This window comes from Sus scrofa, chromosome 3 (genome assembly GCF_054392235.1).
Source record: "Sus scrofa isolate SSC_HxYL_T2T_F1_AM1 chromosome 3, Sscrofa_HxYL_maternal_Yorkshire_Landrace_v2.0, whole genome shotgun sequence".
In the NCBI taxonomy this organism is placed as follows: Eukaryota; Metazoa; Chordata; class Mammalia; order Artiodactyla; family Suidae; genus Sus; species Sus scrofa.
The window spans coordinates 16,079,251-16,100,494 of record NC_139385.1 but is presented as its reverse complement, the minus strand read 5'-3'; the positions used below and the strand labels follow the sequence as shown (position 1 = coordinate 16,100,494).

General features: G+C 40.6%; 1 protein-coding gene and 1 long non-coding RNA gene across 3 annotated transcripts in view; both read right to left on the bottom strand.

Annotated features, from left to right (window-relative positions):
- The window catches only part of LOC146404424 (uncharacterized), a 79,174-nt gene that overhangs the window by 29,197 nt on the left and 28,733 nt on the right, over positions 1-21,244 (bottom strand). The window lies entirely within an intron of this gene.
- Positions 1-21,244, bottom strand: part of LOC146404425 (uncharacterized) — a 182,852-nt gene that overhangs the window by 136,260 nt on the left and 25,348 nt on the right. The window lies entirely within an intron of this gene.

Sequence of the window (21,244 nt, the reverse complement as noted above, 5' to 3'; positions counted from 1 at the left end):
TGTCTCCAAAATGGTCTCCACCGAGCTAGTGCTGTGGGTGTTCTTACTGTCTGTACAGCCTACAAGCCTCTTTCCTTGGTCCTTTTGGTGACTCTGTGAGCCAACCAATATCAGCCCTTTTAAAAAATTAAACCAGGAGGAGTTGCCTGGTAGCCTAGAGATTAAGGACTTGGTGTTGGTACTACTGTGGCATGGGTTTGATCGCTGGCCAGGGAATCAACTAGGAACCATGGAGGCTGTGGGTTCAATCCCTGGCCTCACTCAGTGGGTTAACTTTTTTTGCTGCACCCATTAGTGAGGTAGAACATACATACCACAAGCATACAGTTGGCTGAAGTTTTACAAAATGACTACCCTCATGTAATGAGCATTCAGACCATGAAAGAGAACAGTAATGCCCCACCCCAGAGGTGTTCCTCAAGCCTCTTTCCAGGCACTACCACCTTCCTAAAGGTAACTACAGTCCTGACTTTTTTTTTTTTTTGGTCACACCCATGGTGTATGAATGTTTTCCGGTCAGGGAGTCCTGATTTCTAAAAGCACAGTTTAGTGGATCACAGAGAGTAGATTCCTTTGTGTCTTGCTTTTATTGCTCCATGTTATTTTTGTGAGATTCATGGATGAGGTTGCATGTAGCAGTAGATCCTTCATTGTCAATGCTGTAGAGTACTCCTTACCATGAATCTACCACATGGTAGCTGTTCGTCTCTTACTGGGTGTTTAGGAGTTTTTCACCTGGGATCTATTATAAACAGTGATGCTATGGATATTGCTGTCTGGCATACTGTTGAACACAAATAAGCATGTCTTTGCATCTGGGAGTGCACCTCTTGGGCCCTTCAGGTACCGCCCGTGGCAGATGATACCGAATGGTGTTTCAAGGTAGTTTTACTAACGTATACTCCCATATAGTAAAACGTATAGTTTTACTAACGTATATACTCCCACCAACAGTGTATTGAAGTTCCCTTTGCTCTGCATCTTTTCTAACATTTAGAATGGTATTTTTATATTTTAACCACTCTGATAGCTGGGTTTATTGGCCATTTGCATATTTCTTATTTTGAAGAGCCTGTTTTATTTCTTTAATTTGTGTGTGTGCGTGTGTGTGTCTTTTTAGGGCCGCACCTGCAGCATATGGCGGTTCCCAGGCTAGGGGTTGAATTGGAGCTGTAGCTGTTAGCCTACACCACAGCCATAGCAATGGACAGATCTGAGCCACAGCTGTGACCTACAGCACAGCTCATGGCAACACCGGATCCTTAACCCACTAAGCAAGGCCACGGATCGAACCTGCGTCTACATGGATGCTAGTCAGATTCGTTTCTGCTGGGCCACGACAGGAACTCCTGAAGAGCCTGTTTTAATATTTTGCCCATTTAAAAATTTGGTGATCAACATTTACCTGATTTTTTTTTAAACCACACTCACAGCATGCAGAAGTTCCTAGGCCAGGGATCAAACCTGCCAGCGACAATGCTGGATCCTTAACCTGCTAAGATCTAATTTTTTACTTAACGAGCTAAGTCATTTTTCGAATAATGTATTGCAAGACTCTCCTCTCATTTTGTGACTTGCCTTTTCAATCTCTTAATGATACAGTCTGATAAGCACTTAGGTTGTTTCCATATTTTGGCTATTGTAAATGACACTGTGATGAACATAGGGGAGCATCTATCTTTTCAAATTAGTGTTTTACAATTCTTTGGATAAATACTCAAAGTGGGATAGCTGGATCATATGGTAGATATAATCTTTACAGACTGTAAATGGGGATTTTAAAGTAAGCGATTTACAGCAATCCCACTCCTGGGCATTATCTTCAAAGAAAACCATAATTCAAAAAGATGCATGTGACAAGGGGGGCAGACACCAGAAGTAAGAGAGGCTACAACTTTATTATCCATAAAAAGGTCGCCGCACCAAAATCCTATAAAAATGACAAGACAGAGAACTATAACTCAGATGAGGGAGAAAGGAAAAACCCCAGAAAATCAGCTAAGTGATGAGGAGATTCTCAGCCTCCAGGAAAAAGATTTTAGATTGTTGATGCTGAAAATGATGCAAGACATTGGAAATAAACTGGAAGCAAAGATGGATAACTTACAGGAAACACTGAGCAAAGAGATACAAGATGTAAAACAAACAAGAAGAGATGCAAAATACAATAACTGAAATAAAAAATTCACTAGAAGCAGCTAACAGCAGAATACAGGAGGCAGAAGAACGAATAAGCGAGGTGGAGGACAGATTAGTAGAAATTATGGATGCAGAAAAGAAAACAGAAAAAAGATTGAAAACAAATGAAGAGAGTCTCAGAGAACTCTGGGACAACGTTAAACACACCAAGATCCGTATTACAGGGGTGCCAGAAGAAGAGAGAGAGAAGAGGACAGAAAAAATATTCCAAGAGATAATAGCCAAAAACTTCCCTAACATGGGAAAGGAACCACTCACTCAAATCCAGGAAGCACAAGTACCATATAAAATAAACCCAAGGAGGAATACACCAAGACACATATTAATCAGACTGACCAAAATTAAAGACAAAGAGAAAATCTTGAAAGCAGCTAGGGAAAAGAAACAAATCACATACAAGGGAACCCCAATAAGGTTATTGGCAGATATTTCAGCAGAAACTCCGCAGGCAAGAAGGGAGTGGCATGATATACTTAATGTGATGAAAGGAAAAGACCTCCAACCTAGATTACTTTATCCAGCAAGGCTCTCATTCAGATTTGAAGGAGAAATCTGTAAAGGTTTTGATAAGCAAAAGCTGAGAGAATTCAGCAACACTAAACCAGCCTTACAATAAATACTAAAGGAACTTCTCTAGGCAGAAAAGAAAAGATAGCAACAGGAAACAAAAATACCACAAATGACAAGGCTCACCAGTAAAGGTATATATATAGCAAAGATATGAAATCATCCATGTGCAATTATGCCACCAAAATCAGAAATCATGAGAAGAGGTGGGTATAAATGCTGGACACCGGAGATGAACTTGCAATTAAGAGAACAACTTAAAACAATCTCATATACATATAGACTCTTATATCAAAACTTCAGAATAACTGCAAATCAAGAATCTGCAATTGATACGCAAGAAGAAGATATAACAACTCAAATACAACGCTAAAGATAGTCATCAAACCAGAAGAGGAGAAAACAAGAGAAGAAGGAAAGAAAAAAGAGCAACAAAAATCCAAAGCAATTAATAAAATGGCAATAAGAACGTACATGTCAATAACTACCTTAAATGTTAATGGACTAAACACCCCAACCAAAAGACAAAGACTAGCTGAATGGATACAAAAACAAGACCCATATATATGCTGTCTTCAAGAGATCCACTTCACTTCTAGGAACACATACAAATTGAAAGTGAGAGGATGGAAGAAAATATTTCATGCAAATGGGAATCAAAAGAAAGCTGGAGTAGCAATACTCGTATCAGACAAAATAGACTTTAAAATGAATACTTTAAGGGACAAAGAAGGTCATTACATAATGATCAAAGGATCAATCCACGAAGAAGATATAACAATTTTAAATATCTACGCACCCAACACAGGTTCACCACCATATATAAGGCAACTGCTAACAACCTTAAAAGGAGAGATCAACAATAACACAATCATAGTGGGTGACTTTAACACCCCACTTACAGCAATGGACAGATCAACCAGACAGAAAATCAATAAAGAAACACAGGCCCTGAATGATGCATTAAACCAGATGGACTTAATAGATATTTATAGGACGTTCCATCCAAAAGCAGCAGAATACACATTCTTCTCAAGTGCACATGGAACATTCTCTAAGATTGATCACATCCTGGGCTACAAATCCAACCTTGGTAACTTTAAGAAAATTGAGGTCATATCAAGCATCTTTTCCAACCACAACGCTATACGACTAGAAATCAACAAGAAAAAAACTGCAAAAAACACAAATACATGGAGACTAAACAACATGCTATTAAACAACCAATGGCTCACTGAAGAAATCAAAGAGGATATTAAAAAATACCTAGCAGCAAATGCCAACAAAGGTACGACACTCCAAAACATATGGGATGCAGCAAAAGCTGTTTTAAGAGGAACGTTTATAGCAATACAAGCCCACCTCAGGAAACAAGAAAAATCTCAAATAAACAAGCTAACTTTACATCTAAAGCAGCTCGAGAGAGAAGAACAGACAAGACCTAAAGTTAGTAGAAGGAAAGAAATCATAAAGAACAGAGCAGAAATCAATGAAATAGAAACAAAGAAAACCATAGAAAAGATCAATGAAAAAAAAAGCTGGTTCTTTGAAAAGATCAACAAAATTGATAAACCTCTAGCCAGACTTATCAAGCAAAAAAGAGAGAGGACTCAAATCAATAAAATTAGAAATGAAAAAGGAGAAGTAACAATGGACATCACAGAAATACAAAGGATCATAAGAGACTATTATATGCAACTATACGCCAGTAAAATGGAAAACCTAGAAGAAATGGACAAATTCTTAGAAAAGTACAATCTTTCAAGACTAAACCAAGATGAAATAGAAAAGATGAATGGACCCATCACAAGAACTGAAATTGAAATTGTGATTTAAAAACTTCCAACGAACAAAAAGTCCAGGACCAGATGGCTATACAGGTGAATTCTATCAAACATTTAGAGAAGAGCTAACACTTAACCTTCTGAAACTATTTCAAAAAACTGCAGAGGGAGGGATACTCCCAAACTCATTCTATGAGGCCACCATTACCCTGATACCAAAACCAGACAAAGATCCCACAAAAAAAGAAAACTATAGGTCAATTTCACTGATGAACATTGATGCAAAAATTCTCAACAAAATACCAGCAAATCACATCCAACAATACAGTAAAAGGATTGTACTTCATGAGCAAGTGGGCTTTATCCCAGGGATGCAAGGGTTCTTCAACATCTGCAAATCCATCAGTGTGATACACCACTTTAACAAGCTGAAGAATAAAAACCATATGATCCTCTCAATAGATGCGGAAAAAGCCTTTGACAAAATGCGACACCCATTTCTGATAAAAACCCTTTAGGAAGTGGGCATAGCGGGAACTTACCTCAACATAATAAAGCCCATATATGACAAACCCACAGCGAACATCATTCTCAATGGTAAAAAGCTGAAAGAATTCCCGCTGAGATCAAGCATGTCCACTCTCGCCACTACTCTTCAACACAGGTTTGAAAGTCCTAGCCACAGCAATCCGAGAAGTAAAAGAAGTAAAAGGAATCCAAATTGGAAAGGAAGAAGTAAAACTATCACTGTTTGCAGATGACATGATACTATACCTAGACAATCCTAAAGACTCTACCAGAAAACTGTTGGAGCTTATCCACGAATTTGGCAAAGTTGCAGGATACAAAACTAATACACAGAAATCAACGGCATTTCTATACACTAACAATGAAAGAGCAGAAAGAGAAATTAGGGAAGCAATCCTGTTTACCATCGCATCCAAAAGAATAAAATACCTAGGAGTAAACCTACCTAAAGAGACAAAAGACCTCTACTCTGAAAACTACAAGCCACTGATGAAAGAAATCAAAGAGGACACAAATAGATGGAAAGATATACCATGCTTGTGGACTGGAAGAGTTAATATTATCAAAATGACTATACTACCTAAGGCAATCTACAGATTCAATGCAATCCCTATCCAATTACCAAGGACATTTTTCACAGAACTCGAACAAAATATTTTGAAGTTTGTTTGGAAGCACAAAAGACCCAGACTAGCCAAAGACATCCTGAAAAAGAAAAATGGAGCTGGAGGAATCAGGCTCCTGGACTTCAGACTATACTACAAAGCAACACTTATCAAAACCATATGGTACTGGCACAAAGGCAGAAATATTGATCAGTGGGACAGGATAGAAAGCCCAGCATTAAGCCCACGCACCTACAGCCAACTCATCTATGACAAAGGAGGCAAGAATATACAATGGAGAAGGGACAGCTTGTTCAATAAGTGGTGCTGGGAAAACTGGACAGCCACATGGAAAAGAATGAAATGAGAACACTCCCTAACACCATGTACAAAAATAAACTCAGAATGGGTTAAAGACCTAGATATAAGACCAGACACTATCAAACTCTTAGAGGGAAACATAGGCCAAACACTCTCTGACATAAACCACAGCAACATCTTCTCAGAGCCACCTCTTAGAGTACTGACAATAAAAACAAAAATAAACAAATGGGACCTAATCAAACTTAAAAGCTTCTGCACAGCAAAGGAAACCCTAAACAAAATGAAAAGACAACCCACACAATGGGAGAAAATCTTTGCAAGTGAATCAATGGACAGGGATTCATCTCCAAAATTTATAAACACCTTCTGCAGTTCCATACCAAAAAAACAAACAACCCCATCCAAAAATGGGCAGAAGATCTAAACAGACAGTTCTCTAAAGAAGACATACAGTTGGCCAAAAAACACATGAAAAGATGTTCAACATCACTCATTATTAGAGAAATGCAAATCAAAACCACCATGAGGTACCACCTTACACCAGCCAGAACGGCCATCATCCAAAAGTCTACAAACAATAAGTGCTGGAGAGGGTGTGGAGAAAAAGGAACCCTAGTACACTGTCGGTGGGATTGTAAATTGGTGCAACCACTGTGGAAAACAGTATGGAGATTCCTCAGAAAACTAAACATAGAACTACCATTTGATCCAGTAATCCCACTCCTGGGCATCTATCCAGAGAAAACCACGACTCGCAAAGACACATGTACTCCCGATGTTCACTGCAGCACTTTTTGCAATAGCCAAAACATGGAAACAACCTAAATGCCTGTCGACAGAGGAGTGGATCAAGAAGATGGTGTAAATATACACAAGGGAATATTACTCAGCCATTAAAAGGAATGAAATACTGGCATTTTTAGCAACATGGATGGACCTAGAAATTATCAAGCTAAGTGAAGTCAGCCATACAATGAGACACCAACATCAAATGCTTTCACTGACATGTGGAATCTGAAAAATGGACAGATTGAACTTCTTTGCAGAACAGATGCTGACTCACAGACATTGAAATACTTATGGTCTCTGGAGGAGACAGTTTTGGGAGTGGGGGAATGTGCTTGGGTTAAGGGATGGAAATCCTGTGAAACTGGATTGTTATGATCATTACACAACTACAGATGTGATAAATTCATTTGAGTAACAAAAAAAAATTTTTAAAAAGTTACATGCACCCTGATGTTCAGATCATCATTATTTACAGTAGCCAAGACATGGAAGCAACTCAAATGTCCACTGACCGAAGAATGGATAAAGAGGATGTGGTACATACATACAATGGAATATTACTCAGCCATAGAAAAGAATGAAACAATGCCATTTGCAGCACCATGGAGTGACCTAGAGATTTTCATGTTAAATGAAATAAGTCAGAGAAAGACAAACATCATATGATATGTGGAATCTAAAAAAAAAGGATACCAATGAACTCATTTGCAGAACAGAAACAGATGCGAGCTTACAGTTACCAAAGGGGAGAGCTGGAGGGAGGGATTGCTTGGGAATCTGAGATTGGCACATGCGCACTGTGGTTTATGGAATGACTGGCCAGTGGGGACCTGCTGTACAACATAGACAACTCTACCCAACATTCTGTGATAATCTATATGGGAAAAGAATCTGAAAAAAAAATGAGTATGTGTAGATGTATCACAGAATCGCTTCGTTGTACAGCAGAAATTATTGCAACATTGTAAATCAACTATATTTCAATTAATATAAAAAATTAAAATTATACCCCCCTAAAACATAAAAGTGAAGATGTGGAAAAAAAAGGGATGTAACAGTTACAACACTAGAAGCATCGGGTGTGCCAAGAACTCTGGAAGGAGAGGAAGAAAGTTAGGGATTGCACTTAAAGTCAGAGGAGTCAGCAAGTGTCCAAGGAGAGAGATGGGGTCTAGCAAATAGTGGGTGCGTGGAACCTGGGGTGTGTTCAGAGGAATGGTGGGAGAGGGACCCAGGGACCAGGGCAGCTGACCACGCCTGTCCTTAGGGGCCACTCTGAGGAGGGTAGCCTTGATTTTTAGACAAGATGGGCAGTCATTGAATTTGGACACTGACAGATAAACTGGAGACTGAGAGTAAATCCAGAAAATAATTTGTCTTTTTTTTTTTTTTCTTTTGTCTTCTTTTTTAGGGCTGCACCTGCAGCATATGGAGGTTCCCAGGCTAGGGGTCGAAACAGAGCTGTAGCCACCAGCCTATGCCACAGCCACAGCAACACCAGATCCAAGCCACATCTGCGACCTACACCACAGCTCAGGGCAATGCTGGATCCTTAACCCACTGAGCGGGGCCAGGGATTGAACCTGAGTCCTCATGGATCCTAGTTGGGTTTACTGCTGAGCCACAACAAGAACTCCAGAATTTCTGTTTCTGATACAGTACAGGCTGACAAGGGAGAACCATTCAAAAAAAAAAAAAATGCGAACTAAACTTCAGGGAAGCTGATAATCGACAATGTTATATGTCAATTATATAACCATTTTAAAAAAGTTTAATTAAACTTATTTATAGTTGACAATGTTATATGTTAATTACATCTCAGTTTAAAAAAAAAAAAGAAGTTGGATCCTGACCTTATACCATGTATAAAAGTTAACTCAAAGTGGATCAAAACCCGAAATTTAAAACAAAAACTTAAGACTGTTACAAAAGAACTTAGGGGACAATATTAATGCTATGAGATTTGACCATGATTTCCTGGATATCACATGAAAGCACAAGAAAAAATAAGTTGGACTTCATCAAAGTAATTTTTGTGTACTAAAAAACACTACCAAAAGAGTAAAAAGACAAACTACAGAATGGAAGAAAATATTTGCAAATCATTTATCTAATCATTTATTCATCCCCAGAATGGGTAAAGAATTCCTACAACTTAACAACAATGAAACCCCAAACAGCCCAATTCAAAAATGAACAAAAAGAATGTATATATGTATGTGTGACTGGGTCAACTTGCTGTACAGTAGAAAATTTACAGAACACCATATAACAGCTATACTGGAAAAAAAATCATTTTAAAAAATTGGACTGGAGTTCCTGTCGTGGTGCAATGGAAATGAATTCGACTAGGAACCATGAGGTTTCGGGTTCTACCTCTGAGCTCGCTTAAGTGGGTTGAGGATCCGGCTTTGCTGTGAGCTGTGGTGTAGGTTGCAGATGCAGCTTGGATCTGGCGTTGCTGTGGCTCTAGTGTAGACTGGTGGCTACAGCTCTGATTAGACCCCTAGCCTGGAAACCTCCATATGATGTGGGTGCAGCCCCAAAAAGACAAAAGACAAAAAATAAAAATTAAAAAATTTAAAAATGGACAAAGAACATACATAGACATTTCTCAAAAAAAGATGTACAAATTGCCACAAACCACATGAAAAGATGCTCAATGTATTAGTCATCAAGGAAATGCAAATTAAAACAACAGTAAGATAACAACATTATACTTAGGGTGGCTGTAATTTTTTTGAAAAGGAAATAAAATTGTTGAGATGTGAATAAATTGGAACACTCATACCGATATGAACATGAGATGGTGCAGACACTGAGGAAAACAATTTTGTGGTTCCTGAAAAAGTCAGATATAGAACTACCAAATAATTTAGCAATTTCACTCCTAGGTGTTTCACCAAAAAGAACTGAAAGCAGGGACTCAAAGAGATGCTGTAAACCAGTGCTCATAGTAGCATCATTCATGATGCCAAAAGGTATCAACTACCCAAGTGTTTATCAACAAATGATAAACAAAATGTAGAAGATACATGTAATGGAATATTACTCAACCATCAAAAGGGAAGAAATTTCGATGTATGCTACAACATGGATGGACACTGAAAACAGCATGCCCGAATTAAATCAGACAGACACAGACAGATAAATATTCTATGATTCCACCTATACGAGGTGTCTAGAGTAGGTAAATTCATAAAGACAGAAACTAGCATACAAGTTACCCAGAGGCTGAAGTAGGGAATAATGGAGAGCAATTAATTAGTTAATGGTGACAGAGTTCACATCGGGCATGAAATTTTTCAAAAAGGTTTTGTTACACAACATTTTTTCTGGCCACACCCACGGCATGTGGAAGTTCCTGGACCAGGGATCAAACCTGTGCCACAGCAGCAACAACGCCAAATACTTCACCACTACACCACCAGGGAACTCCTAAGATATTTTTGATGCCACTGTACACATAAAAATAGTTCATATAATTATGATAAATATGCTGTGTATATTTTACCATAATAAAAATATTCAATGGGCAATATGGCACAGTATAAATGAGTAAAGAAATGGCTAGAATGGTTTTGGATTTTTATCACCTGCTATGTAAAGTTATCTTGATCTGAGCACATATTTTACAATGTGATTTATTATCTCATAAGATTTTTTTTTTTAAAGAATGGATATATTTATTTTTTTGTCTTTTGTTTACGGGGGCGTACCCATGGCATATGGAGGTTCCCAGGCTAGGGGTCTAATTGGAGCTGTAGTTGCCAGCCTACACCACAGCCACAGCAACACAGGATCCGAGCTGCATCTATGACCTACACCACAGCTCACAGCAATGCCGGATCCTTAACCCACTGAGCAAGGCCAGGGATCGAACCGTGTCCTCATGGATGCCAGTTAGACTTGTTTCCGCTGCGCCATAACAGGAACTCCTCATAAGATGTTAATATAAAGTGAAGTAATGTGGAGAGGGAGTTCTCCTTAGTCCTAACTTCCAGTCCTTCTGTTTTGTTAGCCAGAGGCAAGGACTACTAACATTTTTAGGGAATCCTTTTTAGTTAATATTCAAGGCATTTAACTGTGCATTTTTCACTAATTACAGTTATATTTATTGTCCCATGCCTTACTTTGTTCACTTATCCATATATCTTAGAGATCTTCGCATATCAGTGCATATACAGCATCTTATTCTTTTTAACGACTTGCATGCTCATCAACTGGTAAATCATCAAAACCTCCCCTCCAATGGACACACAACCATGTGTCAAAAATATGTACTCGAAATTTTGTATATACTTCCAAACTTTCCACTGAAGAAATGATGACCTCTTTTTAGAATCCCATAAGTAACATATGAGAATACCTATTTCCCACATGAAAAATATTGAGCATCTCACCCAATATTTAAGAGTCGTTTATATTTCTCTCAATGTGATCTGCCTGATCATATTCGTTCCCACTTTTCCTACAGGCAGGTGGTCTTTTTTTTTGGCTGTGCCTGTGGCATATGAAAGTTTTGGGACCAGGGATTGAATCCATGGCGCAGCAGCAATCTGAGCCACTGCAGTGACAAAACTGGATCCACGGTGCCAGCAAAGAACTCCCAGTCTTTTTACTGACTTCCACAAATTTTGGTAATCTAGAGAATTTTTACCATCTAGGGAATTTACCTATTTTTTTATAACAGGGGTTATCTTAATTGGATTAACTCCCAAACAGAGTCCAAAGTAAGAACGTTAGTTTCCCTGGGAGCACAAGAGAGGGAATGAAGATATGACACAGGAGAGAAAAATCAAGAAAATGAGTATTGGTGAATGGTTTACCACTGTGGACACCGAGAGCTGAATCCTGCTTAGGACTCTCCAAAAAGCCATATACAAGGTACTTTAGAAATTTCCTGCCAAGGGATGAGGAAGTTGACGTCTTTATCCAACAATTCACCACCTCAATAGCTGATGCTGCCCTTATGGATGTAAAATCCCTACCTTTCTGGGCTGCACCGTACACAGGCTGAGCCAGCCCTGCAGGCAGAGAAAATCCTTGGGTCATGAGACAAAGGACACAGGCGCCGGGGTGAAAAGCTGTCAGCATGATTGGCACCTGTCGATGGCAGAAGACCTTGGAAGGGGGTCAGAGGATGGACGGGAATGAAATATTAGTAGCATCTGCTAGAGTCAGAATTCTACACCCACATCCCATCTGTTTGTCTTTCAACTTTTTCACAAGTTTTTTTTTTTTCTTTTTTGGCACAGAGAAAATTTTCATTTTGATACTGTTGAATTTAAAATATTTTCTTCTGGGACTTAAAGGTTTTATATCACACTCAAGTCCTTCGCTGCTCCAATTAAAAAAAAAATCCTCCCATGGTTTATTCTAGAGGGTTTTTAAAAAAAAATTTTTTTTCTTTTTAGGGCTGCCCCTGAAGCAAATGGAAGTTCTCAGACTAGGGGTCAAATCAGAGCTGTAGCCGCCGGCCTACGCCACAGCCACACCCCATCTGAGCCGCATCTGCAACCTACGCCGCAGCTTATGGTGGTGCTGGATCTGTAACCCACTGAGCGAGGCTGGGGATAGAACCCACAGCCCTGTGGATACTCTTAGAACCAGAACCAACAGCTCAAACAGCCAGCTCCCGTAGACAACCAAGAACCAACCAGTCCAGAATGCGAATGCCCAACATTTTGACTTTGTTCATCTACAACCCACACTCTTACCTTGGAACATTCACACCCTTTCCTCCCACCCTTCCCAGGACCTGATCTTGGAACTTTCTCATCTTCTCCTCCTACCCTCAACCACAAGCCCCTCTAAGACCTACCACCCCCCATAACATTGGGGAGCCTGAGCTGGCTCTCAGTTCTCCTGGCCATTTGCCATCAAACCTACTTGAAGCCTCAACCCTCCAGACTCCCTGCCTCTATTTACTTCAGCCCCAAACCCATAGCCCTTTCCCACTCTAATAGATACTGGTCAGGGTCTTAACCCACTGAGCCACAACAGGAACTCCCTATTCTAGAGTTTTTAATTTCATCCTTTTAAACATTGACACATTCTGGAATTTATTTTGACATAAGGTGTGAGGTAGGGATTTATATCCGTCAAGGTTCCTTCCTAGCTCCAGGTGACTGAATCTATTCTAGCTAATTTAAACAGTAAGGGAGTTTAATAATGAAGGTAAAAATAGCCCACAGAGCCCTAGGAGGTCCAAAAATTCCTATCGTTGGCTGAGCTTTCAGAGCCTTCTCTCAAAATCACAGTTTGATCTAGGCCACCAAGGAGCTCATACCTTTGTCATAATAGAAAGCCACCTGCTGGATGAGAACCTACTGCCAGAGGGGCTAGCCCTAGAACCATCTGACATGATCACAATCCATGACAGCAGGATAAAAAACCCACTCCCAGCCCCAATCCCCACATGTCTCAATTCTGAACCCAAATTCTTGCAGGAATGTATCTGAAGCAATACCTGGGTGTTGAAGGTACCACTTTTCCACCCTCTGTGTATAAGAAAGCACATTAGAGAGAGAGTTCTGTGAAGCAGCCCATGGCAAAACCCAGTTTACCCTTTTCTTCTCAAGGGCCAGCTGTCCCCAGTTCATTTTCTTGCATTATTTCAAATTCCACTTTTGTCCGCTATGAATTTCTGTACCTATGTGAGCCTGAGTTTTCTACTGCATTTTATTCTCACATGCCTACTTGTGCAAGTTATTCCTGTATTCATCTTACCATGTCTTACTGTCTGGTCATGCTCATCCCTCCACATGCCTGTGATGCTTATTTTCAGGAAATTTCATAGCTCTTTGTGCGAGCTTACTAGTCACATGAATTCTGGAATTGGTTTAAATAGCTCAAAATTAGTATTTGTATAGGAATTGCATTAAATGAATTATTAAATATTTTGAGAAGTGAATCTTTATAACACCAATTCTTTGGAGCCAAGAACATGGTATTTCTTATCATTTTTCAAAGTCTTCTTTTGAGTCCTTTTCAGTAGTACTGTAAAGAGAACATTTACATGTGGTTCTTGAGCAAGTGTTTTAACATCTCCCACTGTTGCAGACTCTGCTCCGGATAAAAGTCAGCCCTGAGATTTAATGAGACTTCAGTGGCAAAAAGCCAGAATAATCATTGTGTTTTGAAAAGCGAAAACAATTTTTCTGTTTTAAGTGAATAATGGAACCTCTAAGTCATTGCTCTCTTGGCAAAATAAACTCTTTAATGGCTTTTTTTTTTTTTTTTTTTTTTTTTTGCCTTTTTAGGGCTGCACCCACGGCATATGGAGCTTCCCAGGCTAGGGGTGGAATCAGAGTTATAGCTGCCAGCCCACGCCATAGCTACCGCCAGGCGGGATTTGAGCTTTGTCTCCAACCTACACTACAGCTCACAGCAACGTCGGATCCTTAACCCACTGAGCAAGGCCAGGGATAGAACCCCTGTCCTCCTGGATACTAATTGGGTTTGGTAACTGCTGAGCCACAATAGAAACAGCTTAATGGCCTTTTAAACTAAACAAATGGGTCCATTTGGGGGAAGCACACCTGTGGCAGGTGGAAGTTCCTGGATCAGGGACCAAACCCACACCATGGCAGTGACCCAAGCTGCTGCAATGACAATGCCAGATCCTCAACCCACTGTACCACAAGAAAACTCCCAAATGGGTCCATTAAAAAAAATTACACTGTCTTAGTTTTCTAGGGTTGCTGTGAAAAAGTGCCACAAACTGAGTGACTTAAAACAATAGTAATACAGGGAGTTCCCATCGTGACTCAGTGGAAATGAATCTGACTAGTATCCATGAGGACACGGGTTCGATCCCTGGCCTCACTCAGTGGGTTGAGGAACCGGCATGGCTGTGAGCTGTGGCATGGGTCACAGACGTGGCTTGGATCTGATGTTGCTGTGGCTGTGGCATAGGCCGGCGGCTACAGCTCTGATTTGACCCCTAGCCTGGGAACCTCCATATGCTGTGGGTGTGGCCCTGAAACAAACCCACAATAGTAATTCACCCTCTCACAGTTCTGGAAGCTAGAAGTCTGGAGTCAAGGTGTCAGCAGCACTATGCCCTCTGAAGGCTCTAGGGAAGACTCCTCTCCTGCCTCCGTTTGCTTGGGGAGGTTGCTTCCAAGCCTTGGCGTGACCTGGCTTGTGGCAGCATAAACCCACCTCTGGCTCCAGCTGCAAAGGGCCTTTTCCTGAGTCTCCTCTGTATCTGTAGATCTTTCTCTGTGTCCTTCTAAGAACAGCAGCCACTCAACTTGGGGTCGGCCCTAATCCAGTAGGGCTTCCTTTTACCTTGATTATATCTACAAAGATTCTCCTTCCAAGTCAGGTCCCAGTCACAGGTCCCAGGGGTTAGAACTGCACTGTACCTTTTTTGGGGGCTTGGTTGAGCCATAGTCTTGAAATTATTTTGCTTTCATTGAGAGGTTTGGGGTGGTGATAAATGGTTCTTTTCTGCGGACCGAACCCTATGCGGTGTTCCCATCAACTCTTCTAGCAATTACAAGATAAACTATTAGGAAGGAACAGCTGTCCTAGCAGCTCTAAACAGCTCATTTAGAAATAGAACAGATTTTTAAATAAAGTCTACTGGGTTTTTTTTTAAACAAGTAATTTCTGTGTTTGAGTGTAGCTGTTTCCTTGGCGAATGGGAACCTGTGATTTGGTTTCTGTTTTTGCTTTTTTAGGGTCGCACATGTGGCATACGAAATTTCTCAGGCTAGGGGTTAAATCAGAACTGCAACAATAACAACAAAAAAAGAATCTAACTAGGAACCATGAGGTTTCAGGTTTGACCCCTGGCCTTGCTCAGTGGGTTAAGGATCCGGCATTGCCATGAGCTGCGGTGTAGGTCGCAGACACAGCTCAGATCCTGTGTTGCTGTGGCTGTGGTGTAGGCCTGGGAACCTCCATACGCTGCAAGTACAGCCCTAAAGAGACAAGATAAAATTTAAGAAAAAAAAGAAAAGAAAAGAAGCAGTCACTGGCCTAAGCCACAGCCACATCCATGCCAGGATCTGAGCTGCATCTGTGACCTACACCACAGCTCACAGCAATGCTGGGATCCTTAACCCACTGAGCGAGGCTGGGGATGGAACCTGCATCCTCACGGATACTAGTCGGGTAACACTGAGCCACAAGGGGAACTCCCAGAACCTGCAATATGGATTACATGTCCTGTCAATAGAAAGGAAAAAGTGGTGGAAATAAGTGTTATAACTGGAAATTTTAATCAATAAGAAATTTAAATGCCAAGGAGGTTTTCATATCATTTAAATTGGATATGCTCTTTAGTCTCAAGTTTTTCTTATACAATGAACCTAATTTGGACAGAAGAGGATTTTTATTAATACAGATGGTTATTTTTATAAAAGTTCAGATCTGTCAACACGACCATGTAGGTCCATCTGCTCTCCATGTGACATGTGATGGGTGGTGTCAGTCCCAGGGAAGTTTTTTTTTTGCTTTTTTAGGGTCGAACCCGAGGCATATGAAGGTTCCCAGTATAGGGGTCGAATAGGAGTTATAGCCGCTGGCCTACACCACAGCCACAGCGACACTGGATCCAAGCCACATCTTCAACCCACACCACAGCTCACGGCAATGCCAGATCCTCAACCCACTGAGCGAGGCCAGGGATCGAACCCACATGCTGATGGACACTAGTCGGGTTCATGACCGCTGAGCCACGACGGGAACTCCAGTCCCAGGGAACCTAAGCCTCGGCTTTAGAGTGTGTGGGATCAATCCATGAAGCATTCAGCTATGTGCAGTCCAACTGAAACGGAATTTACAAAAGTGAGGAAACACTGTTTACTTAAGGAGAGGGACTCGAGCAAGACTAAAGGAGAAACCACAGCAAGGGGCTGAGTCTGGCTTGAATTTGGTGCATCCCAACCTGCTCCAGTCTGCTGGTATCCTCCTCTTGGTGTTACTTGCAATTGAAGAGACCAGGATAGACTGGGTCTCTTTCCTTCTAATATAATTGGGTTTTGAAGGGTGAAGCAGCAGGTCCCTTTCCTGGAGCCCTCCCAAGGGATTTCTCTTGAGCCGAAGGGATAGTTACGCTAAGAAATGAGGCTGGATAAGCTTCCTCTCTTTGGACCTGAGGTGACTGGGCCTGATCTCTAACGAGGGAAGATGTTTCAAGGCTTGTCCCCCAGGAAGAAGGGACTGGTTCCTGTCACGGCAGGCAACCTTGTAACGGAGCGGGAAGGCACACCTGGAAGTCTGGGCGTGTAGGCTGTGCAGCCACATCTAGTAACAGGAGTAAGTTACTCTCCTCTTTGGAGTGGGTTTCCCTTCGGCTGCCTCTAAACCTGCAGAGAAGTTTTATCAAAATACAACTTCTAAGATTTCAGCAAGATAGCAGAATAGGAAGAAGTCACAGCCTCGTTCCCCCACAGAAATACTGAATAAAAATACACACAGGAGTTCCCATTGTGGCGCAGTGGAAAAAAATGCTACCAGTGAGCATGAGGTTGCAGGTTTGATCCCTGGCCTCGCTCAATGGGTTAAGGATCCAGCATTGCCGTGAGTTGTGGTGTAGGTCGCAGACTCGGCTCGGATCCCGTGTTGCTGTGGCTCTGGCGTAGGCCCATGGCTACAGCTCTGATTCTACCCCTAGCCTGGGAACCTCCAAATGCCGCAGGTGTGGCCCTAGAAAAGACAAAACAAAACAAAACAAAAACCTCAACCTAAATTTACACCTCAAGGAGCTAGAAAAATAAGAATGAACTGAGACCAAAGTTAGCAGACAGTAATAGTAGTTAGAGCAGAAATAAATGAAGTTAAAACTAGGAAAACAATCTTAAAAATGATGAAAGCAAGAGTTTGTTTTTCAAAAAGATACAAAATTGACAAATCTGACCTTAGACTAAGAATAATCAAACTAATAAAATCATAAATGAAAGAGGAAACATTACAACAGATGCTACATAAACTTAAAAAGAGACTACTATGAAAAATTATATGCCAACAATTAGGATAAATCGAGAAGAAAGGGCTAAATTCCTAGATACAGCAAATCAAAAGTCTGAATCATGATGAAATAGAAAATCTGAACTGACCAAGAATGAACAATGCACTGGAACAAATAATCAAAACTCCAGGACCAGATGGCTTCGCCAGTGAATTCTACCCAACATTTAAGAAAAATCAATGCCCATCCTTCTCAAATTCTTCCAAAGAATTCAAGAGAGAGAATGCTTCCAAACTTCATGAGGTCACCCTGATATTAAAGCCAAACAAACACACTAACAGAAAATTATAAGCCAATATCTCTTATGAATATAGATGCAAAAATTCCCAACAATACTAGGAAGATGGAATTTAAAAGCATATTAAAAGGATAATACACCACCATGTTTATGTTGGATTTATCCCTGGATTGAATGGATGATTCAACATAGAAAAAAAAAATGATACACCACATTAACAAAATAAAGGATAAAAAAAAAAATCACATGATCACCTCAAGAGATGCAGCAAAAAAGTATTTGACAAAATTCAGCACCTTTCCATGACAAAAATGCTCCACAAACTAGGCACAGAAGGCATGCATCTCAACATAATAAAACCAAATGTGGCAATCCCCTAGCTCACATCCTACTCAAACAGGATAATGTTGAAAGCGGTCCCTCTAAGATCAGGAACAGATCAAGGATGCTCCCTCTGGCCACTTCCATTTAACATAATACTGGAAGTCCTAGCCAGAGCAATTAGGTAAGAAACAAAACTGGAAAGGAAAAAGCAAAATTATCTTTGCTTATATAATCTTATAATGTGGAAAACCTAAAGATTATACACACACACACTTAGAATAAATGAATTCAGTAAAGTTGCAAGACACAACATACTAAAAAGTCACTTGTGTTTAGTTTCTTTCACAGCCAAGGACTAGACCTTTTTTTTTCCTGGTCTTTTTAGGGCCACACCCACGGCATACGGAGATTTCCAGGCTAGGGGTCGAATTGGAGCTGTAGCTGCCAGCCTATACCACAGCCACAGCAACGCCAGATCTGAGTTGCATCTGCGACCTACCCCACAACAGCTCACGGCAACACTGGATCCTGAACCCAATGAGCAAGGCCAGGGATCAAACCTGCAACCTCATGGATACTAGTCAGGTTTGTTAACCACTGAGCCACCATGGGAACTCCCTAGACCTCTTTCTTTTTGAACGCAGCATAATATCCCATTGGATATTGGATATTGTGTACATACCACAATGTCTTTATCCATTCATCCACCTACAAACACTTGTATTTCTTCCATTATTGTAGCTATTGTGAATAATGCTGCAATGAACATGAAGTGCAAACCTCTCTTGGAGGTACTAATTTCAATTCCTTTGGGTATATACAGGAGAGGAATTGCTGGATACTATGGTAGTTCTATGTTTTGTTTTTTTAAAGAAACACTGCATTATGTTCCATAATGACTGCACCAATTTTTAATTTTTTGTCTTTTTAGGGCCACACCTGTGGCACACAAAAGTTCCCAGGCTAGGGATCAAATCAGCATTGTAGCCACTGGCCTATACCAGAGCCATAGCAGCTCAGCATCAGAGCCGTGTTTGTGACCTACAGCACAGCTCAAGGCAATGCTGGATCCTTAACCCACTGAGCAAGGGCAGGGATTGAACCTGAGTCCTCGAGGATACTAGTCAGGTTCACTACTGCTGAGCCACAACGGGAACTCCACGGCAGCACCAATTTACATTCCCACCAACAGTGTGCAGCCTTGCAAACACTCATTGCCTTTATTTTTTTTTAATGATCGCCATCCTAACAAGGCTGAGGTGATCATTGTATTTTGATTTGCAGTTCCCTGATGATGAAAGTTGAGCATTTATTCGTGGCACATGGAGGTTTCCAGGCTAGGGGTCGAATCAGAGCTACAGCTGCTGGCCTACATCACAGCCACAGCAACACGAGATCCCAGCCATGTCTGCAACCTACACCACAGCTCACGGCAACACCGGATCCTTAACCCACTGAGCAAGGCCAGGGATTGAACCGGCAACCTCATGGTTCCTAGTCGGATTCATTTCTGCTGCACTGTGACAGGAACTCCCTGTTGGCTATTTTTATTTATTCTTTTGAAAACTGTCTGGGCGGGGGGGGGGGGTCTGTTGTCCATTTTAAAATTGTTTTTTGTTGTTATTTGGTTTGTTTTTTGTTTTTTTCTGTTTTGCTAGTGAGTTGCCTGAGGTGCTTATATATGTGAGATATCATCCCCTTTTAGGTACAGGGTGTGCAAATAGTTTCTCCCAATCCATTGGTTGCTGTTTCATGTTGTTAATTGTTCCATTTGCTGTGTAGCAGTTTTTGGATTTGGTATAATCCCACTTCTTGACTTCTGTTTGAGCTTTCAGACACAACAAGAGAAAAAAAACTCAGGCTATCACCAATATGTGGAAACCAAGAAAGGCGAATACACAGACACAGAGTATAAGAGTGGTTACTAGAGGCGCAGAGTTAGAATAAATGGGGAGACGTGGGTCAAAGAGCACAAAGTTGCAGTCATGCGGGATAAACACATCTAGAGACCTAACGTACAGCGTGATTAGAACAGCTGATCTGTAGTGAATACTGGAAATTAGCTCAAGTAGATTTCAGTGCTTTTATCACACACACAAAAGATAACTCTGAGGAGATGATATGTTAATTAGCTTACCATGTCTCTGTATCTATCATGTCTATATACCAATCAGGTTGTATACCTTAAATATATAATTTTTTAAAATTTCGTTCCTATATATTAACAATGAATCATTCAAGGAAGATTACGATAACAATCCTGTTTGCAACAGCATCAAAAAACAATTCAAGACTTAGGAATAAACTTATCCAAGGGGGGTGAAAGACTTGTACACTAAAAATTACAAAACCTTATAAAAAAAATTGGAAGATACACAAATAAATGAAAAAACACCCCATGTTCATGGATTAGAAGATTTTATATTGTATTTGTTTTTTGCTTTTTCGGGCCACACATGTGTTCCCAGGCTAAGGGTCAAACTGGAGCTGCAGCTGCCAACCTATACCCACAGCCATAGCAACACCAGATCTGAGCCACGTCTGTGACCCACACCACAGCTCATGGCAACACCAGATCCTTAACCAGGGAGGCCAGGGATTGAACCTGCATCCTCATGGATACCTATTGTGTTAGTTACCACTGAGCCACAACAGCGACTCCAAGAAGACTTTATATTGTTGAAAAATCCATACGACCCAAAGTGATCTATGGATTTGATGTTATTCCCATCAAAAATTCCAATGGCATTTTAAAAAACAGAAATAGAAAAAGTCATCATAAAATTCATATGGACATGGATAGGACCTAAAATTGCCAAAGCAGTCTTGAGAAAAAAGAACAAAGCTGGAGGCATCACATTTCATGAGTTCAAAATATATTACAGAGCTATAGTAATAA